The 19,783-nt window shown below is 40.9% G+C and overlaps 1 protein-coding gene across 4 annotated transcripts in view; it reads right to left on the reverse strand.

Moving 5' to 3' along the window:
- Positions 1-19,783, reverse strand: part of LOC146495226 (forkhead box protein J3-like) — an 85,883-nt gene that overhangs the window by 53,971 nt on the left and 12,129 nt on the right. The window lies entirely within an intron of this gene.

Consider the following 19,783-nt stretch of genomic DNA (forward strand, 5'->3'; position numbering starts at 1 on the left):
TGTTCCTGTCATTTAGCTAACTAAAAAAATCTTCCAGTGTGGAATAATGAGAAGTCGGCCCCTTTCAGTAAATGGAGAATTTACTGTAATATTTCTCAGATGGTTTGGAGCACGGGAGTTTTCTTCCATGTGCGCGTGTCCCTTATGATCCACATATCAACAAAAACAGCCCGTAGCCCAAACCAATGAGCATGCGAGGATACAGTTGGATTAGGATAGAATAGATAGAATAAAATGAGCCAAATGCTGAATTTTAAAGACTGACATGTACAGTGCTGTTTGAAGCTTGCAAACTTGCACTACACTGTATTGCTAAATTAATTTCATGCACTTCTTTCTTGTGTGTCTGTGCTGATTGTATGTGAGAGAAGGGTGAAAGGAAAGGAGCGAGAGTGGTGATCCTCTAAGCTTTGCTTATTTTCTAGAGTGCCCAGTAATTACAGATGAGCAAAATATATTTTTTAACTAAATTCAAAATTTAGCGTATGAAACTAGACTACATGACCTTCTAAGCGGTGATACAAAACCAACGTGGTGCTTATGGCGTAATCTTAACTTCTGTATGCTGTCAGCACTCACAGTGATGAGACATTTGCTTAGCGGCATTAAACAAAATATATTTGAGGTTAAATGGAAAAGGTATTTAAGTATTTAATCTTTATATGATTCAAACTATCATTTGGATATGGACATTATATTAAAGTTATATTACATTATATAATAGTTCATATTCAGTGTTGTAATGTTGGTGGCTATGGCTCAGGTGGTAGAGTAAGCAGATTGAGCTCCAGCCTTAGCTAAACTTTGCTGAGCTAACTAGCCTTTGGTGCAGCACTGGCATCGTTCTCCTCCTCAGTGGGCTCCCCCCCACCAGTCTTGTTGAGCTGTGCTTGACTTGCAGGTGTGCTTCTACATATTTGATGTAAAGCCGCAGCTGACAAACATTCATTATCGGCCAGGGATACATCTTCATTTCTCTTACACTTGGGTCTCAGTGGAACAATGTCATAAGTTAAGACTGAATACTGAACACTAGAACAAATGCACCTGTGCATGCTGTTGGGAGGTAGAAACAAAAGAAACATAGGAAATATGGTGCAACAGTTACAAATAGCTAATATGAAAAAGTAACAGTTTTTGAGGCTGATTGGACAACAAAGTAACCAGAGTACTCTAATGAGCTAATTTGTAATGCATTTCCCTCCGCATTGCTCATATACAGTGTGCATGTATATATTGGTTATTTTCAGCATATAACACAAAATATGGTCTAAGACAGAGCTACTGGAAGAACTATGGTATGCTTCACAAAGCAAAAAGCAATGCATTATATAGGAGGTTAAACACACAAGTACAACAATGCCAGCACTGTAACAAAGCAACAATGTCTGAGAAGTGATATGAGCATTATAGGAAAGGTCTGTGCAGCAGTATAGTGATAAAAAATGCTATATGAATTTATATATGCACTTTCCTTGCTGTGGTCACAAAGACGGGAAAAGCGCTATATTAATAAAGCCTATTTAATAATATTTAAATATCTTTACAGACACCCTCTTTAGTTTTAAGATTAGGCTTAAAAATGTTGTTTTTTATAGTTCGAGCCAGATCAGGTGACCCTGAACCCTCCCTTAGTTACGCTGGAGTAAGCCTAGGCTGCTGGGGTCTTGCTCTGAGCAAAGTTTCTTCTTCACTCACCTTTTTTCACACTCTATGCATTCATACACCACTCTGCATTTAACCATGACTTATTATTAATCTCTGTTTCCCTTCCACAGCGTCTCTTTTGTCCTGTCTCCCTCTCACCCCTAACCTGTCACAGCAGATGGCTGAGCTCGTTAGGGAGAAAACTTTGGTGCGTCGACGTCCGCGAGCTCTTCCAGGAATGGTGATGATGCTTTCCAGGAAAAGTCGAGAGGCACTGAGTTAGTATGTGTTGATCGCAAACTTAATCAGCTCCAGAGCAGGTAAGGTATTCAGCAGAAGTTACCGTGGCGATGCAACAAGGTAAATGAACCACCTTTCCAACACGGAAAACCCAAACTTACCTCATCAAACCCCTAGCAAGGTTCGTCCTGGTTCGTCTAACTTGTGAATGAATTCCCCTAACTTTTAACTTTTATTTACCTCTCAATATGTTTTACTCTATACTTTCTTCATTTTATCAGCCTTTTCATCACTGTATGGTAATTTTTCTTTATCGAATAGTATGAAGATTTCATTTCAAACATTTAATAGGCTGTTATGAACTCCATGCGCACACGCACACACTCTCTCTTAGCCACCCACACGTATGCAAAAGGGCGAATGATACATAAAACAAATTCTGTTTCTTTTCCCTGACGGGATCCTGGATAAGAGAAAGAATAACAAAAAAACCTAAATATGATTTCTCCACATACCTCGCTACAAGGACATAAAGATGCTGTGTGTGTTTGTGCGTCTCTTCCTCGGTGTAACAACACACAGAGGAAGACCGTCCTTCATTCTGTGCCTGCTTGTCTGTGTGTCATTTGTGAATACATAGTACGTGTGAAAGCCTGCTTTCATAAATGCTAAAGAAATAAAAAGTAATCTTTCACTGAATAATCATTAGCAATAGATGAACTGATTAGCAGCGCTGTGAAGTAAGATAATGAGAGTCACTGCTGTATCTTCCTCCCACACATTCCTTGCCCTGCCTGATTAATTAGCTTTTTTTTGACCAGGCTGAGGCCATGCCATTCCCGCCCAGTAGCTGAAGGATCACAGAGCGTGCGAGTGTGTGCCTGCGTGTTTGTGTGAAATACAAGCGCTGAATAAGACTACTGGTTGAGTCCCATACCTCTGGCATGAACAAAATTATATACACAACATCAACAACCTCCATTCAATGGAAGAAAAAAAATGTCTGTAAACACAGTAAATCAGTGTTTGCTCTCTCCATAAGCAGCAGTCCAGATCAAGGCATAATAAGTATGTCTGTGGATGCATGTTTTCCATACCTTACCAGTTACTGTGAGTATATTATAATGCACAATTCTGCCATCCAAACTACATGAGAGTTACTTAATAATTATCTAATTACTACGGAGCCCTGAAGTCGCTTAGAGAGTACAGGCTACAGTTTTGATTAAGTTGAATGCACAAGATGCAATATGGCTCCACGATTTAGTTACTTGTCCACACAATATATGCATATAGAGAGAGACTAGCCTTTCTCCCTGAATTATAAAGAAGTCAGCAGGCGCCCGGGCTTTATAACTCATAACTTAAAAGTTAAAAATCCTCTTTCCATCCATAGTAATCTGCTCCAGCCTAATTTTAATCAATGCAAGCAGATCACAGCGCAAGACAAACAATACTGATCTCTATTGGTTTTGGTTAAACCTTCCAAACACGCCAGACTGGCATTGTGTCTACACCTGAATGCATGCAAAGCATCTGCCTTCACACAGGTGCTCACAATCAGCATGTAATGCGTTTCATGTTGTGATGGAGAAAGCTTTGTGAGGTGTTTCTAAAGCCGTGAGGAAATTTGGAGAAAAAAATCCGATAGAACGAGACAGCACGGAAAGTTTGTTCAGCTGGCCGACATTATTGTCCAATATTAGCCATTTAAGGATTGATCTATTAATCTACTGGTATCTGTGCAATAAATGAAAATTCAAAGAGCAAAGAAGGGACGGGAGAAACACCCTCCACTCCAATTATATGAGTGTTGCATAGTCCAGCAGAGGGCAATTTCCTTTTTGGTAACAAAAAAGTCAAGCAGAATGTATAAGAGAAGATAAGTAAAAAACACATAACATGTTAGGGAAATCCATACATGCTTCAATTGTCTGTTTAGAAAACAAAATGATTGGCCGATATATCGGACAATAGGCCAATTTCTTTAAATCAGCAAATGTCATTATCAGTATTAAAAATCATATATCGATTGATCTCTGGAACTAAATAATTAGAATAAGATGAATAAGATAGGAAATTTTGAAAGAAATGTTAAAAATAAATGTACACACATATTATTAAAGAAAATGTGTTTTGTTTTTCTCGTCTTCTGGAAATAACTAATTAAAAATATCACTAATTTGCTACACAAACCAATTACAGACTTTTCTTAATGACGCTTACTGACTCCGCATTTTAAAAAAAAGCCTCTAAAAGGATTTTTACTAGCAGGTTTTTGTTGCTGCTTCCAGGATCACCTGTCATCAGTGGAAGAGTCCGTCCAAACCAGCGTTTGGGGAGTGTTTAAAAATGACAGACTTTCCTTCTTTTGAGTCCTTTACTGCAAAGACTAACAATTCCAATGGAAAAATTTATGAGGTTGCGCTTCTTAAAGTACAGAGGTGATGGAACTTGACTGGAATATTTTTTTTGTCTACAGTAAATATGCTAACAACAAAAGTGTGCCTCACTGTCTTTATTTTCATATAGTGCTTCCTGGCAATTCTGCCGGTCCAGATTTACAGGCGCCGTACAGTGAAAAGCCACAACTTAAACCACCCCTCATTTCTTTATATTTTACTAGGCAAATGGGAAACTAATGTAGCAAAACATGTGCAAGCATACATAGATATACAATATATAAAATGGTAAATGGCCTGTATTTATATAGCGCTTTACTAGTCCCTAAGGACCCCAAAGCGCTTTACATATCCAGTCATCCACCCATTCACTCTCACATTCACACACTGGTGATGGCAAGCTACATTGTAGCCACAGCCACCCTGGGGCGCACTGACAGAGGCGAGGCTGCCGGACACTGGCGCCACCGGGCCCTCTGACCACCACCAGTAGGCAACGGGTGAAGTGTCTTGCCCAAGGACACAACGGCCGAGACTCTCCGAGCCGGGGCTCGAACCGGCAACCTTCAGATTACAAGGCGAACTCCCAACTTTTGAGCCACGATCGCCCCCACATATAAGGCAACTGAGCTTGTACAACTCCAACGAGCATGAAAATCAGTATTTGATATTTTTTCTTCAACTCGGATCTCACAGGCAAACGTTTTTCAAGAAAATAGAATAGTCAGGGAGATAAATGAAGTAGACACTGGGAGGCGTGCACACTGACAAAGATTTAAACCAAAAATCTCCCATTTTAAGTCCATTTCTTGTATAATTTGGCATACCTCAGCCTGTTCTCCCTGATTCCCTTCCTTTAGAACGGCTTCTTGACAGCCATCCTTCCACTGAGACCATTTCTTTAATTTGGTTTCTATGAACAGTAGATGGATCAGCTGAAGTTCCAGATGGATTTCTCAGGTCTTTGCTGTATTTTTTCCCCAATTTTGTAAGGGCATGACTTTCAGATAGTGTCGATCTACTCAAGAGTTGGGAGTTCGCCTTGTAATCGGAAGGTTGCCAGTTCAAGCCCCGGCTCGGACAGTCTCGGTTGTTGTGTCCTTGGGCAAGACGCTTCACCTACCGCCTACTGGTGTTGGCCAGAAGGGCCGATGGCGCGATATGGCAGCCTCGCTTCTGTCAGTCTGCCCCAGGGCAGCTGTGGCTACAACTGTAGCTTGCCTCCACCAGTGTGTGAATGTGAGAGTGAATGGGTGGATGACTGGACGTGTAAAGCGCTTTGGGGTCCCTAGGCCATGATCAAAGAAAGATGCTTAACAGGATAAAAAGCCTGTCTGCATGTGTGGGTGTGTGACTAGATATGGTAAAGTGCAAGGTAAAGGCCTCAGAAGATATTCTGGCCATAGGCGGGAAGCTTCCTGCTTTTGTGAATGTGTGTTTGTGTTGGTGCAGACATGCCAGAGAAGCAGGTCACATAGAGAAGAGCGAAGTTACATAAGTGGTAGGTTTGGAAGATTTGGGTCATGCCAGCAGAGTTAAATGCAAAGTGGTAACATTAGATGGCATTTGCTCAACAGAATTGAACGCTCCTGAGAAGAGATGTTTCATAAAGGTGGAAACAAAACTTTTTAATATTTCCCTGCTCCCCAGGTTTCCTGCTGTAACAATCTTTTTCATTTTATGCACAGACACTGAGGTGAGTTATAGCTGAAGCATTAATGTGCACACTAAACTAAATGATTCCCCATCAGGTCTGCAGTTTGGGGAGGGTTTGATTACAGTCACTAAAAGTTTACAAGACGGCATTTAAAAAATGGATGAAATCCAGCATACTGAGACACTGAGGCCTGGGGGAAAACTATAGATCTTTACACTTTTGGTTGAAAATACATTCATTAATGTGCTTCAGTAGGCTGTAGTACAAAGCCTGGGAAAGCTCTAATAAGCAAGGTATAAGTCCCACAGAAACCTCTGCTCATCTGTTGTTGTCTGCTGGGAGGCTGAGGTCAAAGGCCAAAGGGCCATGGGTATTTGCTGGCCAGGGTTTTAACCTATGGCGGGAGCTTATTCGGTCTGATGTGCACACACAAATGCAATCCCACACAACAGTATTCACGAGAGTCACTCCCATGCCCTTCAAGATGAATGCATTGTTGTGTCGGAGAGGTACAGAGGCACAATCAGAACCACAGCTAGAGAAAGAGTGAAAAAGGAAAGAAGCCAGAGCAGGAGAGGATATTGGGAGAAAATAAAGACAGAAGAGATTTTTATGAACTTTCAGCTGAACACATACAGTGAGGGGGTAAAATGTAAGTTTTGAAAGTAAGGCACAGGAGTAGGAGCTGGGAGGAGGGAGAGAGCAAGAGGCACAAAGAAAGAAAGAGCTGAAGTCGGCTGGATGAGGGAGTGTAGGGTACAAGCGCACACGGACAGGTGTCTTAGATGTGAAAGTCTCCTGGGTTCTGAGTATCATTGAGACACCTTATTATATCCTGATGGTGACGGAGTGACAGCCGCTCGGTGAGTATGCAGGGCTGAATGCAAGTCACTACTTCAAACTCCATCTGATACATATTCATTTCATTTGATGGACTCTTTCCCCACCCTCTTCACTCCCTCACTCAAGTACTTCACACAAGTCATCTATAAGATGAGAGGTATGCGCGGCTGTGCAGCGTCTGCTTGTACACAAGTGTGTGCGCCTGAGTGGGTGTGTGCATTTCAACGTTTGTTGGTTCGTTCGTCTGGATGTAAGCGCGCGTGTGTGCGTGTGTGGGTGTACCTGTGCACGTAAGCAGATATGCATGCACCTGTTCATCTGCGTTAATGTGTCTACACGTGTGTGTGTTTCCAGAATGTACCATAACCTGCTTGCTTGTGTGTGACGGAAAGAGAAGGAGAGGGCCTAAGTGAGTCTGCATACTTGTGACTCACACACACATACACACACAAAAAAACAACAACAACATCACAGACAAGGTGGAAGCAGGGTTTCTGCCGTCTCTGGGGATCTAGCAAGCTGCTCCAAAACAATAAAAATATTCAAAAACGCAGTTCATCATTCCAACCAGCAGGCCCAGCTTTGCCACATCATTTTGTCTAGAGTCATTTTAGACACAGACTGCTTGGATGCCTTTAGCAAGTTGCAGGTTATACTAATCTAGTGTTGCATTTCCAGAGGCTCACATCAGTCTGGTTTAATTATTGCATCAAGACACGCACTTCATCTGCCGCTGATGCAGCTGACTGACTGCAGCAAACCCAACACAGTCACCCCTACTCAAACAACATGGATCTGCACCACTAACTTGACAAAAGGCTTAATTCTCGGATGCTTTCTGTCACATTCCAGTTCGGCTATTGCTGATGTAAATCCTGCTCCTGCTGCACACCGAAAGCTTACGATTGTGTGCAAGCTGTGGCAAAAATGCAATAAATTCTTACCATAGCATGTTAGAAATATATTTGCTTGAAAAAACGATTTCACTTTGCTGCTTTAGCCCTCCAATGGACTGGCAACCTGTCCAGGAAGTACCCTGCCTCTGACCCTGTGATAGCTAAGATGGGGTCCAGCCTCCATAAACCTGAATTAGGTAGGCAGTACAAAAATGGATAGACGGCTCTGTCTGTTCTTCCGATGCTGTAGCATCAAAGATGCACAAAAGCCTAAATAAACAGAGAATATGAATAAAAGATTTGGTAAGGGATTCACTTGGTGCAAAACTTCACGAATCAGGGAATTTTACCAACTTGGAATCGGATCTGAACTGGAACAAGTTTTCAGATCCCATATCTGCTGGTTGGATTCTTTTTTTATTGTGGAGGAAATATAATGACTTTGCAATTGACTAGAAAAACCTCATTAGTACTGTCACTCTCCAAAAAGTTCAATCAGAAAAATCATGTCTATGGTATATGTACCATAGTACCAAAATTCTACAAAAAGGTAGAAAGTCAAGTGTGAAGCACTGTATGGTTGTCACATCATGTGGGGCACGAGTGAAAAACGACAAAAAGAACAGATGCTCTTTCTGGCTCTTAATGCATAATATTGCTATGTGGGCTTTTTCACAGGAAACTTCCTGTTTTGAACTTGTAGAGATGGTAAGCTGGTAAAAAAAAGGAGAGATAAGCTGTTCTCCCAGCCCCGACCTACGTTTGAATCAAGTATAAAATCCGACTCCACAGTTTGCTGTTAATATTAATTATCCTCTGTTAGATCCACGTTACTCATTGTTAGTATTCTACAAAAATCCAGCAATCCTGATTCGTTTTCGCATGTGTTGATCTGTCAGTTAACCTTTTTAAGTTGCTGCATTTACTCCACAAAGCAAACTACCGGTCACACTGCTGGTGTAACTGAAACAATACCAAAATATATCAAACTGAAAACCACATTTTCAGAAAAGGTTGACCTAAGAGCTTGAAATCAAGATCACCGGGATTCAAACTCATTTGAGATTTTTAGTAGACGGCATATGTGGTATCAATTTAAAAAATCCTATGTTGCCTTGGTCTCAAGTTACCACATATATCACAAACTGTCCAGCGGAGGGACGGCATGACTGAGGGGTAAAAACTGCATCTCATTTACTCAGGTTATTTGTCTAATACTAAGATTTGTTCAATGATCTGAAACTTTTAAATGGGACAAATGTGCAAAAAGATGAGAAATCAGGAAGGGAGCAAATACGTGTTTTTACTCTGTCATCATAGTGGTCCTTTTTAGTCCTGTATTTGACCATTTTTCAAGTTAGACATGACTTGATCCTCGCTATCTAACCAGTTGAAAAGGAACATGCATGTTTATTAGTTCTTGAAACATTTTTTTCTTGGCTTGTCTTTGCTAAGCCGTTCTGCCACTTGACTGCCAAAGTGATCAGCCGAACACCTTAGAGACACATGACAGACACAGGTGCAAACAGCAGTGTGTCTCAGGTGTCCACCCATGATCAGATCACACAAGACACATTTTAAAACCAATTGTTTACAGGGTCTTTGATGAAGACTGTAGTGGGAATTTCAGAAGAATGAGCAGAAGACTAATGTATTCGATGCTTATCTGATGCCAAAACACCTTCTAATATTCACAGAGCAGGTCGGTGATTATGGTGCTACTATTTTATCTTTTTTTCAAGAGATAAACAGCAGAAATACTCTACAACAGTAAGAGATCATCCCAGTTTTCCCAGCCTTTGCGTTGAACGCTATACTCCTTCCTGTGTCACATCAGCAGGATTTCTGCTCTCGCAACTAATTTAGAAAGACAAAATCCTTTCAGGTGTAATTTCAATATAGTGTTTCAAAAATAACACAGAGACCAAAGTAGGTCGCAGTGGCAGACTTCCTGTTGCTGGTTGTTTCAAGCAGAGGGCTGTGTGCGAAGTGACAGCTTCTGTCACCAGCTTTTCCGGGAGAGGAGGTGAGTGAACAGGGAAGGAGGAAGGAGGGGTAGGAGGACAGGCAGGAAGGAGTGCACTGTTTGTACTATGCATCCCAATGCCGTTTGACAGCCGCCCTTTTCTATCATGCTTACGTGAAGAAATGAAGGCTATTCTAGTCTGATTTCTAAACTTGTTAATTAGGTGGGTTGTGTTGAGCTGTTTGGGAGGTTGCGTGGTTCATGACTACTGAAACTGCAGTGGATTTCCTGTGGGTATAGATAATATCCACAACATCCATCTAAATTAGTTTTTTTCCTCCTTTTTCTTTAGTTTTACAGATTTTTAATCACCAAAACATGGTGCTTTTCAAACAACATCCATCTAAATGACTTTTTTCCCCCTTTTTTCTTCATTTTTTATACACTTTTAATCACTCAAATATGAAGCCTTTTCACAAACTATATTAATCTGCTCAGACACCGTCCAGAACAGTGTAAAGGCCATGTTTCTGGTACTGTTCAGGCTTTCTGTGATTCACGTGTCAATATAACCAATGGCAGATTGCCTTGAGATGATAAAATAGAGATCAATGCCACGCGGTTATCAGCACTGTTGCTGTTTTATGATCTTTAACACAGTTATAAGCCTTGAACAAATATATTATGTGGTTGTTTATTGAGTTTAGAGCTAATGTAAGATTTCGTAAATAAGCACAACTCCTGTCAGACTCTTTAGCAAATACCGGCTGTAGTCTGCAAGTTCTTGTTTACTGATGCAAAGAGAAGCAGGAATCTAGTTTTTTATTCTTTTAACGATTCAGTGTCACTCCCTTGTACATGAAAAATTATTTCTGGTTATATGTCAATGTGGCTGAAATGCAGCCACAGAAAATATAGTCATGTGAAAAAAATTAGGTTGTACAACCATGTTTAGCGGCAATAACTTTCTTTATGGCTTTATTAGACTCTCACATTGTTGTGGAGGAATTCAGGCCCACTCTTCTTGGATCACTTCATTCGTTTGTCCCGCCACAACATTTCAGTCCGCTTGAGTTCTGGACTGTTGCAACTCTATGAGTCTTTGCTTTTTCATCCACTCTGCTGTAGATTTGCTGCTGTGCCTGGGATCAGTTTCCTGTTACAGGACCCGATTTTAGCCAAGTTTTAGATAGACAACCTCACATTTGTGTCTAAAGTATTTTAGCACGCAGAGGAGTTCATGGTTAACTCAGTGGATGCAAGGTGTTCAAGCCCAATCATCACTCTTCCATCACCGTGCTTTACAGTTTGTATGACTGTCTGCATGACGTTAGTATGACATGTGTGGATATGCTGTGGTTGTTTTTCTCCAAAAGATCTCCACCTTGGCCTCATCTGTCCAAAGGACATTGTTCCAGGAGTCTAGTGAGTGAAGACAGAAAAGACTTTCTCTTGGTAACCATTCCAAACAACTCATAACTGTTCAGCCTTTTTCTAAATGTACTAAAATGAACTTTAACATTTAACATGCTGAGGCCTTCAGAGTCAAAGATGTACTCTTGGGTTTTTCGGAATTTCTCTGAGCACTGCATCTGACCCTTGGGGTGAATTTTCTGGGACATCCACTCCTGGGAAGATTGTGGCTGAATGCTCCAGACCAGCAAACTGGCAAAAATGCTAATTTATACCAGTGATCACACTTGCTGATGATCAATGAATCACGTGCATTTGATTAGCAGCACCTGGCTTTCATTTAGCCTCTTAATTCATATGGAAGTAGAAAGGGAGTGCTGAGCTTTTCTACGGGCCTGCAAAGAATAGTATGAAAGTGTTTTTTTCAGATTACTGTACTGACTTGAAATAATTTTTTAAGATTTTTAGTTTTTAAGAATGTTGTATTTTCATCAAGAAGAAGAAAAGAGCACCACACATGTATTACTTGCTAAAAACTGTGCCTAAGCAGGGCTGCTTTAACTTTGGTAAATCAGAAAACCATCAGCCATTTGCTTTTTTGTTCTAGGACACGCTTTGACGCAACCCAGGGTCTGATAAAGAACAGGCTCGTGTCAGACAGGAAACAAACCCCATAACTAGGGAAGAAGCTCATTCTGTGGTATAACTGTTGCATTCCAAAGTGCTAGGGAAACCGGCCTAAAGCCTATTATTAGCCATATGGAGAGTGCTGCAGGCCTGACCGGTTAGAGAGGGAAACACAGTGTTGGATGAGTGCCAAATGCTCGAGGAGATAGCAAGAGAAATTCCTGGCTTTTAATTAAGAATTTAATAGTGAGACTCATATTAGTGATTAGTATGTAATTAAAAGCTCTAGCAGTGTTTCGTACACAAGTATAATTAATAGCTGCATCTATGCATGTGTGCGAGTATGGACACAGCTTAAAACGGAAAAAAAAGCTAATTATCTTAATCTGCCTTTCAATCAAAAGCAGCAATTTATATTTAAATACAATTGTGGTGGAAGTTTATATATATTATGAGCTCATATTATGGCTCATATAAAGAACAGGGGCTAGGAGTGCTTCACAGCTCACCATCAAAGCTGAACTGTCAAAGTCCAAGTTAAAGGAACATTTTACACCAAAAATAAATAGTTTTTTCCCCTACATCAGGGTGAGTTGCCCATCTAAAGAAAACCTTAGAAGCAATGTCTCTTTCCAAAAATCATGAACTGATTTCTTAAAATAAAATAATAATAATCATATAAATTTTTTTTCCAACCAAACAACACCCAGATAGATAAACAGCACTACCAGGCAAAAAACACGTAAACTTAACTTTTTTAATAAACTATCCCTTTAAAAGTGAACAATGAACCGTGGCCACAACTGCTCGTCATTAACTTTAACAGTCGACCTTTAACAGAAAGAGGAAGTTAACAGCATTTGTTGCATGAGCGCCGTTTTGCTCCAAGCAGCGATGAGAAACCAGACAGTTTAGTAGGGCAGTTCCCACGGCAACTTGCTCGAGTCGTGTTAAAAGTGAGTCTGTTAACACTAATTTAATTTATTGCAGTGCCCCACAGTGGTCAGCCCGTGCTTTTGTTCTATTTTGGTGTCAACGCAAAGAAGAAACTCATGCAATCAAACACCATTCAGGAGTTCAGTGGGATGATTCAAATAGTCTGTCCTCTTTTTTTCCTCTTTACCAAATGGATCTGTCAGGATAATGAGGAGCTCAGGTGTATTTCTGTCACTTGAAAGCATGCAGCGTGTAAATGTATACACAACTGAAACACAAAGCAAAATTCTCTGCATCGACCAGTGCACATTTATTTCATATTCTCATATATTACAAGAGATTGAGGTGTTTGTTTTCGTGAAATGATACAGTTTTTCCAGTTTAGAGAGCTTAAAAAAACCTTTTTTAAGAGTATTTCATACAATAAAAATACTGCTGCCTTTTTTCCCCTCTCCCTAGTAAACTTCACTGATTACAGCAACTCTATATGGACGAGGCAAAGGACCGAGAGCCACTGTCAGCCTTTATTGTTTTTTCCTTGTAAGGTTAATGAACACAGCGCTCAAATTTCAGACAGTTACTGCACTGAAGCGTATGCATACCTATACTGAAGACTGAACACTACATGGTGTATTACGATAGCTTAACAACTACCGTCGTAATGCACTTCCCTGTGGCTTAAGCCACTTCATGCACGATCACTGCAAATTTCCCATAAGACATTACATTCTAACAACTTCCTTGAAGGGAAAGCCTCGGCCAGGAACAAAAGTAACACTCCGGTGCTGCTTCTCTCATCAGTTAACCATGAGCGCAGAGCATGCGGGCCCATGCACTAACATTATGATGCAGTGCAGATGTGCACAGACACACATCTGTACAGCCGACTGGTTTAACGTGACACGCAAACTGAGAATAGTAAGGTACATGATTAAGGTAAGTAAGACACAGTTCTGTAGCTCTATGTCGCTTAGTAATGTGGGGGAGAAACACACAGCGGCCGTAGAAACACATCCGACCCTGTACACACGTACCACTACACCACTGGAGCTGTGCAGACACGCTGACTGTACAGTGACAAAAATGGAGATGTGCTCATAAGACACAAACTTAGGTGCTTCAGTGCACCTACAGCAACAAAATGACTCCCTTAAGTACTTTTGACATCGAGCATCGACCTTCACTGCGCTCAGCCGCAGATCTTCCTCGGAGCAGGCATGAAAGGACGGGACTCAGAATAATGGCCTGGTGCTGATTCATATCAGGTGATTGTCTATGACATACAATGTTCAGCCAAAGGCCAAAGGCCACTGCGCCAGTGCTGCCCTTTACAACGTCACATTAGGCCTTGCTAATTTGCAGCCAATTAGCCTGGCTGCATGGGAGCTAGCCTGAGGCCACAGGGGTTGTAAGAGAGCAAGTGAGTAAGTGCAGACTGCCATTTGGTGAAGGTACAGGTCTAGGCGGCATTTCTTAAGCGGTGAGTAATAGGGAGACCTTCACATTTCAAAGATAATATAATGTTAAGATGAGGTCTGAGTAGGTCACATTTTTCTAGCATTATATTCAGAATACAAAATCATAGCGAATACAGAAATTTACTTAATAAATTCCATTAAAATAAACAAAAATATACAAAAGAAAAGAGGAAGGGCTTTTTCTGGTTCCCAGAGCAATCTTAATTTGCTTGTTAAGTCAGGACCGCTATCATCAAAAGCAGATTTCTATCTAAAGTAACTTATATTTGCCAGCGTTGACCTTCTCTGTCCTTCCTTGTGTATGTGCAGAAAGCTGGAAGAGGGGGTTTTAAAATCAGCACGCAGGACACAGCAGACATGCTATGTTAACAACAGATATGACATGGATTACAATGGATGGGGTGGGGGGCGGGTTGCAAAGCAGCTTGCCAATCCAACAGGTGGCAAACTAAATATGCAAAATAGTGTGAGCTTTATCATACAGCCAACTGGATGTGCAGAAAGTTATCATCTGAGCTATCAGCCTGTGTGAACTGGCTTTAAGTTTAGCTGGTCTGCCAGTATAGTGCCATGCTTCATGTCTGGAAACCATAGATAAAAGATAAACTACTTCAAATGCCATGAAGCTTTCACACGCAACAAACTGCCACAGCGAACACAATGAAACATGTTCCAGTTTGATTTGCTCGATAAAGACCATAAACTATTAATCCACTATCAAAATGACTTATTATTTGACTAATCCTTTCAAGATTTAACACAAAGAGAAGAACTTCATTATCCACCGAGCGAGAAAAGATTATTTTGCGGGAAAATATTGTGAGGAAAACAACCTCTGGCGACACAAATAAAGGCAGTGCAATTTAAAAATATTCAAACTGCATAAAATGAAAGCTAATTAAGATAAAACAAAAAGCACTAAATAGAAAACACTGTGGGCCACATGTTGAAGGTCAGCAGTGAGTTTAAAATCCTGACTGCACAGCTCGACCTGATGGCCAAGCGGTCAGGGCGCACACCTCGTGATCAAAGATGCCCTCAGCAGCTGAGTTGCCCATTGCCTCTAGTTGCTGCATTTCATTAACTTGCTCTCGTTCCCATATCTATCTATCTATCTATCTATCTATCTACCTACCTATCTTGGAATAAAAAAAAAGTATTTATTTCAGATGACTTTACTTTTACAAAGTGAACAGAGGCAAAAAGGCAGAAGAAAAGATAAAAGAACTCCTGTGTGGCTTCGGTTTCCTGCTGCGTAGTCATTATGAGTTGTGGCAAAGGTACATTCAACAGTGGAGGGACACGTGGGTGTGAAAAGGATGCGAGGGGGCTACAGAGGGCATGGGAAAGTAGAGCAGTGTAGGGTGTGGGACGCGGGCAGGGAGAGAGGGTGAGGCTGGTAAAGATAACATAAGAGAGATAATGCTGTTGCAGTGATACAAAATAATATGACGCAGCCTGATGCAACACCGTTTGCATTCCCCTCCAATCTCCACTCCAGTTTATTCCTCCGCTTCCAAATAAAAAAAGAAAAACAAAAATACGGAAATGCTACGCATGCATGTTACACAAGCTGAATTTAGAAGCTTTAACGAGGTCCGTAAACAAATCGCTTATGCATGCATGTGCTTTTTTTTTAGTTACACATTCTCAATCTCCTCCACAGCTCCAGAGGAAGCCTGTCATCATTACTTCTCAGATGTAAAAGGGCGCTCTATTTTTTTTCCCCAGCTAAGACACAAAAATCTCATGACCTTGGAAATTTACATGATTATAACAGCGAATTATTCCTCTCTTTAACGTGCTGCATTCGCAAGCATGGCTCGAGTCTAGACGCCACACGTATGATAATCTCGCGGCGGTCGACGACTGTATGCTGAAGTTGGTAAACGTGTTTGCGTTTGTGATGTGCGGTGTGGTGTGTTTACGGCGTGTATGGCTGTGTGTGTGTGTCCTGGTTTCAACTCTGCCGTTCTTGCACTCTCACATTATCATACAGAGCAGACGGAGTGCGTGTGTTGGGTAGTAAAACTCTCCTCTGCTCTCTGACAGCACTCCCCCTACACACACACACACACACACCTCCCATCTCGTCTCCTGCTGAGCTCCCCGTGTGTAATCTGTAGACTGCACACGTACACTGCTTACCTGAGTGGGACTCTCTTTGCAAGTGCACAAGCTTGTGTGCGTGTGTGTATCTGTGTGCGCGCATGCATGCACGTGCGGCAGAGGGTGAAGGAGACGGCAAACACGAGAGACCACATATGAGGTGTTTTCTGAAAGCTTGGCTCGGTACATGCAGAAAACACGCTTCTTGAGAGCGAGCGTTTGCAACGTGTGCACGAGCGAGCCCGGCACTGTCTGCCGAACGTGGCTCCAAGACAATCCTTGTGTCTGTCTCCCACTGTGTACAGCTGACAGCAATCACCTGAACTGGAATGAACCGGACTTACGTAACTTTCCCTGTGAAAGCCACGTCTGGCCTGACAGAGAGGAGTTGGGCCATCAGGAAGCAAAAGTTTATAGCCATTTCCTCAAAGATGAATATAGGGGGGGGAAAGAGAAAAAAAGCTTCATCATAGTGACTTACATTTACATCTATAGTTCTAATTCATCTGCAGGTTGATGATTTTGAAATATTTTTTCTCTTCTCAGACATATCAGAGTTCAACCAGCGTACTACAAGTGGCTTTCTGGCCCTAAGGTGATCTTATACTGGACAGAAGCATCCTCATCTGCAACAATTAGTTGTAAAAAGTTGGAAAGTGATTTGATCAGCCTACTAATCTCATTATCTCTCTTTACATTTGTTTTAAAAATTGCTAGAAAGAACAACAAAGAAGTAAGAAAATCCTGATAACAATGACATAGCGACACCATGTGTTTTGTTTCCTAGCAACAAGAACACAAGCCCTGGCATGTCTGAGAGCCAGATCAGCTTGTCAGCTTCCAATGGCAATTTAGTACCTAAAAAAGGGAGCTACTTCAACGTCCTCCAACAAAGCTGAATACTTTGCAAAATGTGCAATAAATATGTTCTCAGTGGAAGTAGAAACAACAAACCTTGAGGCAAAAACATAAAAAACGTTGAACACAACCAGCCCAAAAAGGCATGTAAGCAGATGTTAGCAGCTATTGATGTGCAACAAAACTAAATAAATAAATGTAGCGCTCGCTATTTGCACTCCAAATGATGGTTTCCAATCATTTTTGCGAATTGTGCAAAAAAGGAGAGATTGAAGCAACTGGTTAAAAAGTTCAGCTCAATGTTCTCAGATAGAAAATATTCTTCAGTTTCAATTATATTGTGCAGGTGCTTGATGAGTTACAAGGTTAAAATCCTTTAGTTTAGCAAAAGCAGTAACTAAAGTGTTAAGCACTTGTATTATCTTTCACTTGCGGCTGCTTTTGTGCTTACATTTATTTTATTCAGTGTCCCAACTATTGCACTATGAAAAGGCCATTCAGACACAACGCGTCAGCGACACTGGAGCTCTCTGAAATCCACAAGTATTGATACCAATACTTTGTTTCTAGCCTTTACCTTCAGCATGTAGCCCACGTAATTGTGCTATATAGATTATTTTTCTGGAAATAAAAAAATATACCTCAAACATGCACTATAAAAAAATGGCGGAACCTTTTTATGTTGGACGCCATTGCGTATAGTACATTTAATTGTCATCAATGACAGCAGCTCATTTGAAAAGAAGGATAGAAAATGGCTTTCAAATGCTGCTGCCAGAAAGCAGCAATCACCTACAAAATGCTGTTCAGTATTCCCCCCCCCCTGTATCTTCATAAATACAATTATCTCAAATTTGTATATTTTGATACAATTTTGATGCTACATCGCTCACTTCTACGAATAAGTAGGCAAATTGTATGTCCAGTGATGAAGGTAAGCTAAATCATTCATTGCTAAATGTAAATAACATTAAATATGATTTGGTGCAAACATGTTGGAAGTTGGAACCGATACATTTTTTACGCAGAAACTCCTTTTTCTTAGAGAGTTACAATTATGCTCATTTCCAGATAGACAGATAGATACATTACTGATCCCACAATGGAAATTGTTGTGTTACAGCAGCACGATAAAGTGTAAAAACAGTATAGTTACAGGCACCTTTTTAAGGCCTTATGCTATAAGCTGCAGGAATTTATGTACACAACAGTGATAAAAAAAAAATGAAGTTAGTTAAACAACAGTAAAAGTTATTTTCTTGCACTCAACTTGAGTCGATTTGGATGATTCACAGTTCAAAATAATCTCTATATATCTTACACTCAACCTGACTACAACAACTCCTTCTTGCTGGCTTCCTCCATATTTAAGAGAATTCTTTCTTTGATTGGCAGCATGTGAACAGCTGCCAATCAGCAGATGGATGCAAAGAGTGAAATGTAGCGTTACGTTAGCTAACATAACAGTCTAAAAGTCTACAATATATTTTATTAAATCGATCTATACAGACAAATGAAAACACTGTGTAGTTTTATAGAGCTCTGGCCTAGAAAGAATCCAACAAAACTCTGGGTTATGTGTCTTGCAAAGAACTCCCTGCACGAGTGTAGTGAACAAATGCCAGAACGTGTGAAAAGGAAACCACAACGGCATCAGCATAGCGCCTTAATGATGCTACTAGAATGCAGCTACACACACAAATCAATGAATCTAGCTGTATAATTACGGGATACTAAAACATACTGGCACTCAAATACAACCAGCAGGAAAGGCAGTCATGAGCTGCAGCGAGAGAAATCCTGGATGGTCTCTATAACCCCCGTTCTCTCTATCCGAACAGAAAACTAATTGATTGAATCCTGCTAACTGGTAAGAAGCTCTTCCAACACAACCTGGCTTTTATCATAACCTTTTTGTCTCCGTACCTGGCATGCCTCCGTTCAGGGAACGGTGCGCTGAAGATTATAGACGGGGAACAGATGCGGGGAAAAGAAGAGAGGAGGGGAGTGAGTGAGTGAATATGAGAGTGAAGGAGAATAGGGGAGAGGGGGTTTGGTGGAGAGCAAGTGTTTGGGAGATGAAGATAGAAAGCGTAAGAGTGAGAAATAATGAGAGAAGAAGAAAAATGTTCTTGCTCTCAGAGAGATGAATTGGTTGATAGTTTGCAGACAGCCTTTCCAGTGTCAGGAGAAGGACTATATCCATTCCCTTCTTTGCTAATAAGGCAGAGAATCCCCAAGACACAACCGCAGGGATCTATTCATTTGTCTCCAATAACACAGCCACCTTTCTGCTCATATTAGCCAGGATTTGCATAGCTACATTTGCATAAGGATTTAATAATGTCATCTGAATGAGACGAAATGCATCTGTCAATCATTCTTGGTTCACTAACAGGGTTCTGTGCTCTTCTGGGTTACAACTGGTTCAGGGTTATGCATTCTGATCACTAGCATTATGAGTTCTGTAGGATATGGGTGTGAAATTACATGGAAACCTGAATTAAGTATCCAGTTTCCGTTTTCAGTCCAATCTATTCCCCTACAAATCCCCTAGCAAATCTAGGTTTAGCTTAAAATGTCTAAGATGTAAAACATATAACCGATTCGACTGATATAAGATACAGCATTTAAAGAAGCACGTTGGACTGATGCTTAATAGAAGCGGGCAGTATTCTGAGCTCCAGAATAAAAATACAAACTTCTACCTG

This window comes from Neolamprologus multifasciatus, chromosome 20 (assembly GCF_963576455.1).
Source record: "Neolamprologus multifasciatus chromosome 20, fNeoMul1.2, whole genome shotgun sequence".
Classification (NCBI taxonomy): Eukaryota; Metazoa; Chordata; class Actinopteri; order Cichliformes; family Cichlidae; genus Neolamprologus; species Neolamprologus multifasciatus.